The sequence below is a fragment of the Cololabis saira genome, chromosome 1, assembly GCF_033807715.1.
Source record: "Cololabis saira isolate AMF1-May2022 chromosome 1, fColSai1.1, whole genome shotgun sequence".
In the NCBI taxonomy this organism is placed as follows: domain Eukaryota; kingdom Metazoa; phylum Chordata; class Actinopteri; order Beloniformes; family Belonidae; genus Cololabis; species Cololabis saira.
Genome location: NC_084587.1, coordinates 10,718,723 through 10,734,398, shown reverse-complemented (window position 1 = coordinate 10,734,398; position 15,676 = coordinate 10,718,723).

Here is a 15,676-nt window from a genome sequence, read left to right as displayed (position 1 = left end):
ATATCAATATAAGGATCAGGTCCGACTGCAGACTGCATCAGTTATCAAAGTAAAACAAATAAGTAAATCGGAACAAAATCACCTCGACAAAAGTTAGCCCCGCTCTCCATTAAGAAGTTTCAAATAAGTGTTTAACACAGCAAAATGTCTGTTAATCATTTCACCTCATAGAGGAGAGGAAAAAAGGTAGCTAAAGGGAAAAAAAAACAACTTTAACTCTTGGAGATAGAAGTCCAGTCTATTTCTGCTATCTCGGTAGAAACCTTCGGCGTCCTCAGCGGTGTCAAATATACGGGTCTGACCGTTGAATGTAACTCGCAGACGGGCTGGATATATCAGTCCAAAGCGTATTCCGTCTTTGTAGAGCAGAGCCTTCACTTTGTTGAAGGTGGCCCTCTTCCTGGCAATTGTGGCGCTGAAATCCTCAAAAATCCTGATAGGATGCCCACGATACGAGACATCTCCGTTCTTCTTAGCCCACAGCAGCACAAGTTCCTTCTGGATATATCTATGGAAGCGGACAATGAAGGGACGGGAGCCCTGCGTCGGTTTCAGACCCAAACTGCGGTGCGCCCGATCCAGTTCCAAGTCCGTGTCCAGCAGAACCTCTCCGGCTACCTCCTTCAACAAAGTTATCATAAAAAGTCGAGGATCGTTCCCCTCCATTCCTTCTGGGATGCCGACCACTCGGAGGTTCTGTCGTTTGGAGTGCGAAATCAGGTCTTCAACTGCCAAGTGCAGTTTCTCATTCATCTGGGTGGTTGTCTCCAGCTTCAGCTTCAATGTGGCTACTTCGTTCTCCAGCGTCGTAATTCCGTCTGAATGAGCAGTGAGGGCCTTTTCCATTCACAAATGTATTTTTGATACACACACAAATATAACCTGATTTACAAACGTTTTTTTGTCTGTGAGCTGCGCTGGATTTGCGTGTGACTTTTGAGACTCCCCTGACGTGACTCGATCCACAAATACGTTTTTTTTAACACGGAAGGATCTGCAACCAATCAGATGTCTTCCTTTGTTTCAGCCAATCATATGAGCGCACCCCACGTGGGGGACGCAGAGCAGTGGATAAAACACGATTTACTCTAAACCAATCAGATTAAAGGGGCGGATACACCTGCTGTTTGAACTGCGTTCGCGTCGTTCGCTTAGAAAAGTGATTAATATTTGGAGTTGGTGGAGTAAAGATAAATAAACAAGAGTTTATTAATACAGAGACAAATGTTAATGTTATGTGATTGTCACAATCAGTAGGTTCTTTTCGATCCCCAATAGACCACAGAGGCAGGTGGAAGGTTACGACACTTTATTCAATAGTGAACCACAAGTAATATATTTTCGGCTCACTGGAGTAAAAGAAATCTGGGGGTTAAGATCTGCCACCAATAATATTAAAATCAACAACGGGAGGAGGGGGCTCAAATTAAATAGCTTGGCCACCAGAATTAGACCGAGACCTGGATACACCACTGCACTGCAAGAAAGCGATCTCAGAACCAAAGGATCACAGCAAGGGTCAAGGCATCCACCAATGGTAACTCAACAAAAGTTCCCAAAACACACACACATGCAACACCGTTAAAGGCAGGTCTCGGGAAACGTCTATGGTGGCCCCAAACCCCTTCAACCCCCCCTCCTACAATCCAATCTCGTATCCCCCAGATAAGGATGTCAGTCAGTGGCCCCTAAAACAAATAAGAATAGGAATAAGAATTAAAAATGCTATGATAAAAGTCAGTGGTAAAAACCTGTGGCCATACAATGAGCCAACAGTCTGTACTGGCCCACCCAGGGCCTACAGTCTCTGCGCGCCTGGCTGCGTGCGCTGGGGGAGCTCTGGCGTCCCGCACCAGGAAAGCAGCCGTGGGATTAGTCCGGCAGGTGAGGGGGCGGGGTCCAGGCCTACTCTCACCGTCAGGAGAGAAACAGCGTCGGCCAGTCAAACCAGGCTGGAAGGCAGGAAAAGAGTGCGATCAGTGGACTGAATCATGAGAAGTTAAAACTCACTGGTTCTCAAGCTCCAGGGTAGACCGTCCCTCTATGTGGGTAAATAGAGAGCGATGTTCCCAAACAGATGTGGTGATCAAGCCGAGGGTCCTGTCCACGTCCGGGAAGGCGAGCAGGAATCTCCGTCTGCGTCCAGCCTCCAGCACCTTGGCCTCTCTGCCGTGCGTCCTCTGTGCGTCCGGGAAGGCGAGCAGGAATCTCCGTCTGCGTCCAGCCTCCAGCACCTTGGCTTCTCTGCCGTGCGTCCTCTCTACGTCCTCTGCTGTGCCGCATCTGTTTCCTCTTTTTAATCACCGCTGTCTACCTGAGAGCCTTGATTGCAGGATTCGGTTCACCTGTGAACAGAGCACAAGGGAAGACACACCCACCCCTGTGCAATTGACAGCCAAGTCCCAGTTCAATGCTCTCCCACACACACAGTTCACTATCCACAATGTTTCCGATAAAAAACTGTTAAAATCATAGTTCAGTCGCTGTCAGCCGCGACATTTCCCCCCTGCTTTTTCCAGCGGCCGTCCCGGCCGCTAGAATTGTCGGAAGCGAAGCGGGCCCATGCCAAAGTTAATCCGGTGGGATTGTCTTAAGTGGGTGTTTCTCTCGCCCACACCTGCAGTAGAGTTACTGGGGCCTTCTTCAGGCCCTGGGCAGCTACTAGCAGACGATACCCCACCTGATACATGCTGGTCAGGGACATCGACATCAGTACATAAAGAAAATGGCGGTGCATGGTCGGACGTTCCTTAATCTCCTGTTGCATCTCAGTCTGGAGGGACTCCTTGAGCTGCTCCATGTCCAGGGCTGAGGGTGTAGACCTCAGCGGTGGTGGGACAGTCTGTGCCTGGCAACCCATGGCATCCTCACCTCTAGCATACTCCCGCTCCAGAGCCAATGCCTCATCACAGGCTGCCTCAAATGACATACATGTAGCTGGGGGATGCACATCTGAGCTCTCGTTGAAGCTCACATCTTGCTGGGCCGTCCCTTGGCCCTCTGGAAACCTGTGCACACCAGACATTCACGGGGCCCATGTTAACTGGATCACTGCCACCTTTTGAAGGACTCACCGAATAAAGTCCTCTATGACTTCCCCCAGTAGTTGCTTACAGTCAAAAAAATCTGTCCTTACTTGGTCCGAAGAATGGTTGCTCCCATACTTTTTAGTCCCAACATCCAGAGTTTTCTGATTGATGTCTATCTTCTGATGACATTAGCAAGATCTGTCTGCGTGCTTGGCCATCCCAAATAGTCAATATAAAATCTACTCTGTTGTACATTCAAACGTTGTGCTCACAGGAATGCTTCCACCTGAGCACGCCATTTGTTCTAAACCTCCACCCCACCTTCCCCACAGAACTTGCATACCAATGAAACACCCATGAACTATAGCAACATGGCTGCATATGACAACTGGAGGTTGGGATCATTTTGGGGGTGAAGATCTCCCTGCTGGCTTGTGCCTGCCTTTTCTCATTGTATCGTATGAGTGGTCTATTGGGGATCCTGCCAACAACGCCAAATTATGTCACAATCAGTAGGTTCTTTTCTATCCCCAATAGACCACAGAGGCAGGTGGAAGGTTACGACACTTTATTCAATAGTGAACCACAAGTAATATATTTTCGGCTCACTGGAGTAAAAGAAATCTGGGGGTTAAGATCTGCCACCAATAATATTAAAATCAACAACGGGAGGAGGGGGCTCAAATTAAATAGCTTGGCCACCAGAATTAGACCGAGACCTGGATACACCACTGCACTGCAAGAAAGCGATCTCAGAACCAAAGGATCACAGCAAGGGTCAAGGCATCCACCAATGGTAACTCAACAAAAGTTCCCAAAACACACACACATGCAACACCGTTAAAGGCAGGTCTCGGGAAACGTCTATGGTGGGCCCAAACCCCTTCAACCCCCCCTCCTACAATCCAATCTCGTATCCCCCAGATAAGGATGTCAGTCAGTGGCCCCTAAAACAAATAAGAATAGGAATAAGAATTAAAAATGCTATGATAAGAGAAAGTGTTAGTGGAGAGTCCGGTTATGGCGTCTGCCTGAGCAGCAGCAGGTTTCCGAGCTCCGATCCCGTGTGTCCACTTTGCACCTCCATTTTGCCAAGTCGACCCTCAACTAACCCACTCAGTTCTACAAAGGCTTCTTGTTAACATTCTGAACAAAAATGCCAAGAAGGAAGCAACATAACCAGACTAAATTGGCGACGGACGGCGACGAAGACGATGAAGCTAGCAGCATGGACCACGCGTTGGTGGATGACGAGGTGGACTTGGAAGATGCTAATGAGGCTCACCAAGACAACGGTGCTAATATTTTAGCTGCCATTCGTTTGTTGAGAGCTGATTTTACTATCCAACTGCGCGAAGTCGTCTCGTCTAACCAAGAGATAAAGGAAGCAATTGGTGCTTTCTCTGAGAGGCTAAGCACGGCTGAGACCCGCATCTGCAAAGCTGAAGACGAAATCTCGGGGCTAACTGGCAAGGAAAAGTCCCTTCAAAAGAAGGTTCAAGAGCTTACCTTGAAACTTGACGACCTCGAAAACAGACACCGAAGATCAAACCTACGGCTGATCGGCTTGCCCGAGAAAACTGAAGGGGGAGACGCGGTCGCATTTCTTCAAACCTGGCTGCCTGAAGTCCTCGGACCCGACGCGTTCCCGAGTCCCGTTGTTATTGAACGTGCTCACCGGCTGCCCGGCCGACAAGACCCGAGCGGACCCCCGCGCACTCTCATCATGAAGTTCCTCAACTATCAAGACAAAGTCCGGGTGATGAGAGCAGCTCGTAAAAAAGGAAAAGTGACGTACCGGGAGCACCACGTTATGTTCTTTCCAGACCTGTCTGTGGAGGTTCAGAAACAACGCCGTCAATACAACGATGTGAAGCTGAAGCTCCGGGAGCTGCAGCTGGACTTCGGGCTCGTATTTCCCGCAAAGATGAAGATCTTTCATAAAGGCAGCCGGCACCAATTCAACACACCAGAAGAAGTGGAAGCATTCATTCAACGGATCCGTCAGCAACGAGAGGGGTAAACAACTGTCAGCATTATGTCAAAATAGAACACATCACGTCTTGGCCACCTAGTGGTCAGATGAGTCACGCTCTGACAGTTTGACAGTTAAGAATATTGCCACGTTGATCCTGCACATTACAGTTGAATATGCTTGGATGCTTTCACTTGTGCATCTTTCATGGGGGTGACGGAAAACATGATTATTATTCACTGGGATCGGAGCGCTTTCTATTGTTTTATTGTTTTTATTTTTTTTTCTCTCTTGCTCCTTTTTGAAGGATCAGAGAACAAAGCCGGGTCGCTTCAAGTGGGGAGGGTTTTTCTGTGTATTTGATCACAGGGGGCGGGAAGGGTTAAGAGTTCTGTGTTGTGTTATAATGTTCTTGTATTTGAAATGTAAGGTGCTTTTTTTCACAGTAAGGGCAAAACAGTATCATCAGGGCCATGCCATAATCACAGTATTATTACATGAATAGGAGTTTAGATCTTCAGATAATTTCTTGGAATGTTAGAGGCCTAAGGAAATTAGTTAAAGTAAAGCAAGTTATGAATCGGATCAAACAATATGATCCCAAAATAGTTTTCTTACAAGAAACACATTTGCTTTCTAATGAAACAGGTCGCTTAAAGAAAAGGTGGCCAGGTCAAGTAGTCACATGTTCTTTTTCATCATATGCCAGAGGAATTGCAGTACTTGTCCATAAGTCTGTTCCTCTTCGTATTCAAAAGACAGTTCTGGATCCAGCGGGCAGATATATTATTATACAAGCTTCATTAATAAACCAAGACTTGATTCTTGTGAACTTATACGGTCCTAATAATGAAGAGCCAAACTTTTATAATAATGTATTTTTGCAAATTTCTTCTTTTCGGGGAATCATAATAATCGGGGGTGATTTTAACTGCGCCCTTGACCCAAAATTTGACCGCTCTTCAGGCATAGATCTAACCCATATAAGAAGCAGGAAGATAATTCACCAATTTATGGAGGAGCTTAACCTAATCGATATTTGGAGGGTTAAAAACCCGACAAAGAAGGAGTATTCTTGTCATTCAGCTACACATAATACATACAGTCACATAGATTACTTTCTCGTGTCCAAATTGCTTGCTCCAGATGTCAATAATTGTGAATATAAGAGTATTCTCATTTCCGATCATGCTTTACTTATGCTTAACTATTCAACTACAACTGTTGTCAAAGGGAAAAGACTCTGGCGCCTTAGGCCACAATGGTTACAAAATCCCAAATTCCTCGACTATGCTGGTCAGAATATTGATGACTATTTTGAGTTAAATACAACAGAGACTTCCGCCTCAGTAAGATGGGAGGCCTTTAAAGCTTTTATTCGGGGTCAGATGATGGGATATACAAGAAATAAATCGAATAAACAATATCTAGAAATACTGGAGTTGGAAAGAGATATAAAGGAACTTGAAGTGGAAGTAACTGAAAACTTTTGTCAAGAAAAACAACAGAAATTAGCGATTTTAAAAGCTAAGTACAATAAGTTATCCACTAATAAAGCCCTGGCAGGATTAATTAGACTGAAGCAGACCTATTATGACCAGGGAGAGAAGGCAGGGAAATTACTTGCTTGGCGCTTAAAAACAGAGCAAAATGCAAGAACTATTACAGAGATTGTCACTGACAATGGAGATAAAACATCAGACCCTCAAACAATTAATACGTTATTTGAAGCATATTACACACAGTTATACTCATCGGAATGTTCAGTGACTAATGACTCATTTCAAGATTTTTTTGATCAGTTAACGCTCCCCTCTCTTACCGAGGAGGCTAAAGCTGATTTAGATTCTCCTATTACTCTAGCTGAAATATCTGAAGCAATTGACAAACTTAAAGGGGGAAAGGCGCCTGGCCCAGATGGGCTACCTACCGACATCTACAAAATGTTCAAGAATAAGTTATTATCTCCACTGTTAGATATGTTTGTAGAAGGCTTCAACTCCGGCAAACTCCCTCCGTCCATGTGTAATGCACTTATAACTCTAATACTGAAGCCTGGAAAACCAGCAACAAAATGCGATTCTTATCGGCCGATTTCGTTGATTAACTCTGATGCTAAAATACTTGCCAAAGTACTGGCACGAAGGCTTGAGAAGTACCTGCCTTTTCTCTCTGACCCAGACCAAAATGGATTTGTTAAGGGGCGGCAAACTTTCCACTCCATTCGTAGGGTTCTCAATATTGTTTATGCAAAGACAGAACATCCAGATACAGCAGTGCTCTCGATTGACGCTCAAAAAGCGTTTGATAGAGTCGAGCATCAATATCTCCACAAAGTACTCGAACGTTTTGGCTTCGGTCATTATTTCTCTAATTGGATTAAAGTCCTATATAACAACTCAGTAGCATCTGTATTAACAAATGACATTATATCCAATTCTTTTAATCTCACTAGAGGCACACGCCAAGGTTGCCCTCTTTCACCCCTTTTGTTTGTGTTGGCAATTGAGCCCTTGGCTATTGCTATTAGGAGCAATCAAAATATTATAGGAATAAAAATAAATGAGACTGACAACAAAATAGGTTTATTTGCAGATGATATTGTATTTTTTTTATCTCATTTAGAACAATCACTGCATCACATGTTTAATGTCATTAGCTCTTTTAGTAAGCTGTCCGGCTACAAAATTAATGAGTCTAAATCTGCTATACTTTTCCTTAAACATTCAGAAAGAATAAAACCCTCTGTTCAAACCCCATTCAAGGTGATTAGGGATAGCTTCACATACCTTGGAATTAGAATCACTCCTAAAATTGTAGATTTAGTAGAGACAAATTACAATCCAGTGATAGAATCAGTCTCAGAATCAATTAATAGATGGTCATTGCTACCAATTTCCATGATAGGGCGGATCAGTATACTCAAAATGAATGTTCTTCCGAAATTCCTTTACCTCTTTCATTCCATTCCTCTTAGTCCTCCTATTAATTTTTTTTCAAAGATGAAAAGCATGTTTTGTAATTTTATATGGAACAACAGACGGGCTAGACTTCGCTTATCTTTGCTTTATCTCCCCTACGATAGAGGAGGCTTGAAAGTCCCAAACCTCCAATGGTATTATTGGGCTGCCCAACTCACTACTGCCTCCTGTTGGTTCTCGCAAAAAACGGCACAGTCCTGGATGAGTATGGAAAGAAGTATGTCTTCCCCTCTACCGCTCAATTTATACTTATATTCAGCTAAATTAAAAGAATTAAAAGCGTCAACACTTAACCCCTTTGTTAAGAATACAATCTTAGTATGGTATGAGGTTCATAAACACAAAGGTGAGATACCTGTGATATCTAAATTTACACCAATCTGGGGAAATAGTGATTTTAAACCTGGCCATAAAGATATGGGCTTCAAAATTTGGGCAAACAAAGGTCTTAGTAAAATTGGAGATTTATTTGACAACAACACTCTCTTGTCGTTTGTTGATCTGAAACAAAAATATGACATCCAACAAAACCATTTTTTCAAATACCTGCAGATAAGAAGCTATATATTTAAGTTACAGAAGTCTTTATCTATACCTACTCTTAGCCCTATAGAAGAAATAGCTACAAATCAACACCCTAAGAAGGGACTGACTTCAAGCTTCTATGCATCAATCATGGAAGGATCAAAGGTTTCCTCAGATGGGAAAAGATTGGCATGGTGTGAGGATTTAAATTCAGTAATTTCCATTGAGGATTGGCAAAAGACTTGCTTAAAATCCCAAACACAAACGATAAATACCCATTTTAAACTACTTCAGTATAAGTGGATAATGAGAATATATGTAACACCAACTCAACTAAATAAATTCAACCCCAACAACCCTGACACGTGCTACAAGTGTGGTAGAAAAGGCACACTATATCATTGCCTATGGGATTGCCCACTGATTCAGACCTTTTGGAGTGAAGTGATAGATATGATTTTGAAGGTTACAGGTGTAAAACTAATATTAGACCCCAAACTTTGTATTCTGGGTATTTTCCCAGTTAACCCTAACCTCACCAAGGCAATTAAATCTATGATTATTTTTTGCATGTTACAAGCCAAATACACTATAGCAAAGTCATGGAAATCCACTACTAAGCCAAGTATTAGTGTCTGGCTTGCAGGACTATCAGATTCGCTGGCACTGGAAAAACTCACCTTCACGTTAAAGGGTAAATATTTAATCTTTGACAGTATGTGGAGATCTTTTATGGTGTTCTTGGAGGGGAGGAAAGCATTGGAGGCAGTTTCCCCCTGTATGTAAGCCATCAACAAGCAAAATTACCATATATTTATTAAACGTCTGATTGTTTATTTCTTTTTCACTTCTTTTATTTTTTATTTGAAATGCTTTTCTTCAAGAGAGATTGTTTATCTGGATTCTTGGACTGTAAATAACACATGCTACTGCCCTATGATGTTTGTATCATTCAAGAGGAGCCTTATTGTGACAGTTTTGTTCTGCACCTGAATTTTATTTGTTGTATGTGAATATTTACTCTGAAAAATTAATAAACACACTTGTTTAAAAAAAAATGCTATGATAAAAGTCAGTGGTAAAAACCCGTGGCCATACAATGAGCCAACAGTCTGTACTGGCCCACCCAGGGCCTACAGTCTCTGCGCGCCTGGCTGCGTGCGCTGGGGGAGCTCTGGCGTCCCGCACCAGGAAAGCAGCCGTGGGATTAGTCCGGCAGGTGAGGGGGCGGGGTCCAGGCCTACTCTCACCGTCAGGAGAGAAACAGCGTCGGCCAGTCAAACCAGGCTGGAAGGCAGGAAAAGAGTGCGATCAGTGGACTGAATCATGAGAAGTTAAAACTCACTGGTTCTCAAGCTCCAGGGTAGACCGTCCCTCTATGTGGGTAAATAGAGAGCGATGTTCCCAAACAGATGCGGTGATCAAGCCGAGGGTCCTGTCCACGTCCGGGAAGGCGAGCAGGAATCTCCGTCTGCGTCCAGCCTCCAGCACCTTGGCCTCTCTGCCGTGCGTCCTCTGTGCGTCCGGGAAGGCGAGCAGGAATCTCCGTCTGCGTCCAGCCTCCAGCACCTTGGCTTCTCTGCCGTGCGTCCTCTCTACGTCCTCTGCTGTGCCGCATCTGTTTCCTCTTTTTAATCACCGCTGTCTACCTGAGAGCCTTGATTGCAGGATTTGGTTCACCTGTGAACAGAGCACAAGAGAAGACACACCCACCCCTGTGCAATTGACAGCCAAGTCCCAGTTCAATGCTCTCCCACACACACAGTTCACTATCCACAATGTTTCCGATAAAAAACTGTTAAAATCATAGTTCAGTCGCTGTCAGCCGCGACATGATGACAGCCAATCAGATATCTGGGAGTTGACATGTGATGTGGAGGTTATATTAATGGGTGTGTCTCGATAAAGCTTCAGAGAGAGTTCCAGCCACGAGTAAGACTGATGCCTCCGTCATTGTTCAACAACTCTTATATTCGGTTTATCACTGGGTGTTCACGCAGAGCCGCTGAGCTTTCCGACTCTGACAACAACCCTCTCGTCATAACCGGAAGATAAATGCATGTCCCCTTTAAGACATTTATTTGAGAAAGTGTAATTGCTGATGAAAGAAAACATTACATTTTGAGCTCAATTCAGTTTAAAGGTATTGTGACATAATTTTTAACATGCTTTTAACACTATTAAAAGTCTTGGCCAATATCCCTCAAATGTGTCTAAAAAGGTGTAACAAGAAAAACTTCACTCCAGTACTCCATGCCTGGCTTCTTTATGACGGTGTTTTTTGCGCAGTGAAAAACGCGTCCTTTTCCCCCTTTCCTGTCAATCATTGCCCCGCTCCTCCATCTGAGGTCGTAGGCGAAAAAAAAAGGAGAGCGCGGGGTGGAGAGGAGAGACTTAGACGTCTCTCTCCCTCCAGCCCGCGGCTCAGTGCTCGGGTGATTTGTCTTGTGGGCGGAGAGAGGATAGGTGATGGGCAGGGAGCTGGGTGGAGGGGGCGGTGATTTAGCGGACCTATACGTATAGGTCCGCTGCCACCCAACCAGATGCGCCCTTTTTGCATAATTATGCGGAAACTCCCAGAAAGCACACAATACACTGAATGTTAAAAGTTCGTTTTTTTTGGGTGTAATTGATGTCAAGATACCCAACAAAACACAAAAAATCAAGAAAAATTTGTTTTTCATGTCACAATCCCTTTAATATAATTAAAACATTTTCTTTTTTTAGGTTTTACACACTTGAATATACATCAAAAGCTCCTAATTCCATAAGGCGTGGAACTTCGGAGGCTTAGAGCAGCAGAAACAGTTCACAGACCAGTGGATTCTTCTCTGTGTTTGCAGGATGCTTGATGACGTTTAACTGCTATTGACCGAAAATTCTTTTTACACCCTTTGCACATGTAAGGCTTTTCTCCTGTGTGTGTGCAGATGACGTTTCAGATTACCGCGGCGATTGAACGTCTTCCCACAATGGTCACAGGTAAAAGGCTTTTCTCCTGTGTGGATATACAGATGACGTTTCAGATTACTGGGGTCTCCGAACGTCAGTCCACAATGGTCACAAATACCACAGATTTCTCCTATGTGGATGCGCTTATGGACTTTTAAATGTGATGTCTGCTTGAAGCTCATCCCACAATGGTCACAGGTAAAAGGCTTTTCTCCTGTGTGGATATACCGATGATGTTTTAAATGTTTTTTTTTAAGCTCTTCCCACACTGGTCACACTGGTGAGTTTTCTTTGCCGGATTGGTAGACTGACCCTGCAGTCTGTCCCCTAAACCAAGCTCTGCCTTGTGATGAGGGTCATCCTGGTTTTTGCAGGTCTGGTTCTGTGAAACAACAGATGAAAGAGAAGTATAAAAACATTATCAGATTTTCTCATCATCTACAAAGCATATTTGAATAAACCTGGATTCAAAGTAAACAGCAAAATATTCAAAAAAAAGTCCTCATTTATTGCACCACAACTGATAAAGAACACATTCGATTTTTAGACTGAGACATTTTGCCATTTCATGGAAGACTGGCTTATTTTGAATTTGGCGTCAGCAACACAACTCGTAAAATGTTGAAATGGTGATGTTCACCATTGTGTGGCATCTCAGTCTGTAAACGTCTTGGAAGTGATGAGAGCAACTCGCTGGAGTTTTGGAAGATTATTGTCCTATTCTTGTCTGACGCGGGGTTCTTAGTCCCGGGAATTTGTTGCCTTATTTTTCATTTCGCGATGAGGAGTTAACGGTCAAAGAGACGAAAAACAAACTGTGTAGTGGCCACTCACTAGCAGGACACTGTTTAGTTTCAGTAGGTTAGAATTCACAAGAATCTAGCCGTTATTAATGATGACGATGAGTTTTCAGTTAGTGTTCTGTTACCGTTGGTTACGGGCTGTTGAAACGAGAGACTGAAATAAACAACACAAGTTTTTCCTTCGTCCACAAAAAGCGTTTTTTCAGCTCTTTTGTTCTCAAACTACAATGGCATGGTTTATCAGGACCTGGTGTGACCACTGTGTCCTAGCAAGCCGTTTCAATTAGCATAGGTCATTCATGTTCTCAAAATTGACAAGTCTGGCAATTATCACTTTCAGGTACTGCTTATAAATGAAGCCTTGAAAAATAAATAAATAAATAAATGAAGCCTTGGATAAGTCTAGTAAATTTCGGACTTTTATATCAATTCCTTCATGACATATTGACCATCAAATTTAAAATGCTTATGAAAGCTTTCATCACAATGTTGATGAAGTACCCTAAAGTTTGCATATATCAGCAAATGGCTTCTGTTGAGGAATTTATCAAAAACCAGTTCAGAAGTCCGCTCGTGGTATAGAGAGTTTTTAATCAGTAAGCCGGCGGTCGACATGACCAGCCCAGATCGAGTCTGTATTTGGTGTGTCGACCCAGATGGGTTCAGTCAAAGGGTTTTTATACAAAATGCAGGAATACACGAATCAGGCGAGAGACAAAAAGTAATTTACGGTCGGATGTGAATCGGGCCAAATGTCATTATCAGACATTTGGCATGACTGTCACAGACCTCCAAATCACCCCATAGGGTGCTCTCTTGATTAAAGTCTGTTTGAACCAACTTCCAGGTGTGCAGGATCTGCCCGGGGGGTAGGAAGTTGGGTAGGAAATTTGGAGCTACCTCAAAAGGTCTTGAGTCCACTTCAAAGCCCTGCAGGAGGTAGGACTGGGGCAACCTGCCAAGCTGTCACAATTCTTTATCAATTTTTTTTTTTTCTTTTTGTTGAATTACAGTGGAGTGGTGATACATATTTTGCAAGTGAACCTTAAACATGTGATCAGAAGTCAAATAACAACAAGCCAACAAAACAAATTCAAATAAGCTAGTAAATCCATCATCCCTACAGCAGTCATTTCTTGTGAGAGCATAGGCATGTCTTTTGCAGTGGTTTTTTTTGCTAATCTTCAACTGCATGGGATAAATCCCTTATTTGGTCCAAAGCTGCCATGACTCCGTAATTTGGAACGAGGGCACCAAAAAATCTTGTCCATGGTGTTTGTGTGTGTGTGTGTACAATTCTCTATTAACAATGCAAACTTTTGGTGGTACAGTAACGATTCTTATGGCTGGCACCACATGGCCCAGACCACATATTCCAGACCAACCGTTTGGAAGATATTCATAAGCCCTAATGCCACAAATCCAGTAAACATCCTTTTGGTAGAGGTATGGAACAGCGATTAACCATTGTAGCAAGGTAGTTATAATCCTTAATGGAATCGGGCAGTGGATTTTGGCTTGTTTTAGGCTTGACAAGCGGTTCTTCAGAAGGAGAATATGTGGAGTCACAGTTTGATGTTCCTAGGTGGATAGTTCCTTTGCCTTCAACACACCACTTTAATGTCTTTGGGATCATGGTGAGGGTGAGAGGAATTGGTGTGTTGCAGGAATAACAGCTAGTGTGAAGTTTATCACAATACAATTGTCTCATTTGGGGGGTTTGTGACAGTTGTAATGCCCATAAGAAGAATTGAGGTTCAAAATGTAACAGGTGTCACATGAAGTAATGGGCAGAGTCATTAATGGGAGTCCTTCTTTTGTGCTGTGTGGAATGAACCCACACACATAACAGTTATCAGGGTGTGGGCTATTTTCAGCAACCATTTTTGCCAGTTGGAGGTATGTGTTTGTTGAGGGTTGTGTTTCATATATTTTAGGAGTTATTTTCTCTTGGTAAACGGTTAGGTCTCGTTTGTGGTGTTTGCAAGGGTGTCTGTTTTGTTCCTGCGACAGATGTGAGTGTTTTGGCGTGTACAATGCATCTGCTTCTGGGCCTCTGTGGCCTGCGCTGCTCCCCTGCTCCTCTGCCAGTCGTCGAAGTCTGGGGTGTTGAAGTTCATCTACTTCTGGGCTGTCCGAGCCTGCGTTGTTTCTTTCACTGGCTCCGACGGTGGTGAGGACGAAGACCCCCAGGAAGAAGATGGTACCAGCTGGTTTCCGGTGCATGGCGGAGGAGTTGTTTTCTTGCAGTGGGATGCGTGGATCCAGATTAGACGCCCCTCACACTTGACAGCGGTGTTGGTGGTGAGCAGGACGAGTTGAGGCTTGGACCAGCGAGGTTTCAGGGCGTTTTTTCCGTCGGAACTCCCTGACACAGACCCAGTCTCCGGGTTGTGGCGTGGTTTGCCACTAGGAAGAGACTGGACAGCTTTTACTTTTCTGTGGATTGACTGAACAGCAGAAGTTTAGAGTACAACAGAATGATATCATGGATTCATCCATGGCATGGAAGTCCATCTTCTTCATATATACAGAACTGAATTGCTTGGTATGGTCATAGGTCTACCCATAATCCTTTCATGAGGCGTGAGTTTTGTGCTTCCTAATGGGTGTTAACAGGTGTCAACATTGTCCATTTAAGTCCAGTTTAAAATTCTCTGCACATACAAAAACATTTTCATACATGAACATTTTCATACAAGAATAATTTCGGTGTCCCTTATTTATTTTTCAGGGAGTTGGCAACCCTAGTCATGACTTTAACAGAAAATGAGATAAATAATGCTTTTCCTAGAGGTGGTTGCCCAATTATCCTTATCTAAAAATCACCTCTACTAGACCAGGGGTCGGCAACCCAAAATGTTGAAAGAGCCATATGTCGAGTAAAAAGTCTAAATGTCGAGAAAAAAAGTCTAAATGTCGAGAAAAAAGTCTAAATGTTGAGAAAAAGTTGAAATGTTAAGAAAAAAGTCGAAAATGTCAAGAAAAGAGTGGAAATGTTGAGAGAAATGTTGAGGAAAAAGTCGAAATGTCGAGAAAAAAGTCAAAATGTTGAGAAAAAAGTCGGAATGTCGAGAAAAAAGTCAAAATGTTGAGAAAAAAAGTCGAAATGTTTGGAAAAAGTCAAAATTTCGAGAAAAAAGTCAAAATTTCGCGAAAAAAGTCAAAATGTCGAGAAAAATGTCAAAATGTCGAGGAAAACGTCAAAATTTTGAGAAAAAAGTCGAAATGTCAAGAAAAAAGTCGAAATGTTGAGAGAAATGTCGAGAAAAAAGTTTAAATGTTGAGAAAAAAGTCAAAATGTTGAGAAAAAAGTCAAAATTTTGAGAAAAAAGTCGAAATGCTGAGAAAAAAGTCAAAATGTCAAGAAAAAAGTCGAAATGTCAAGAAAAAAGTCGAAATGTTAAGAGA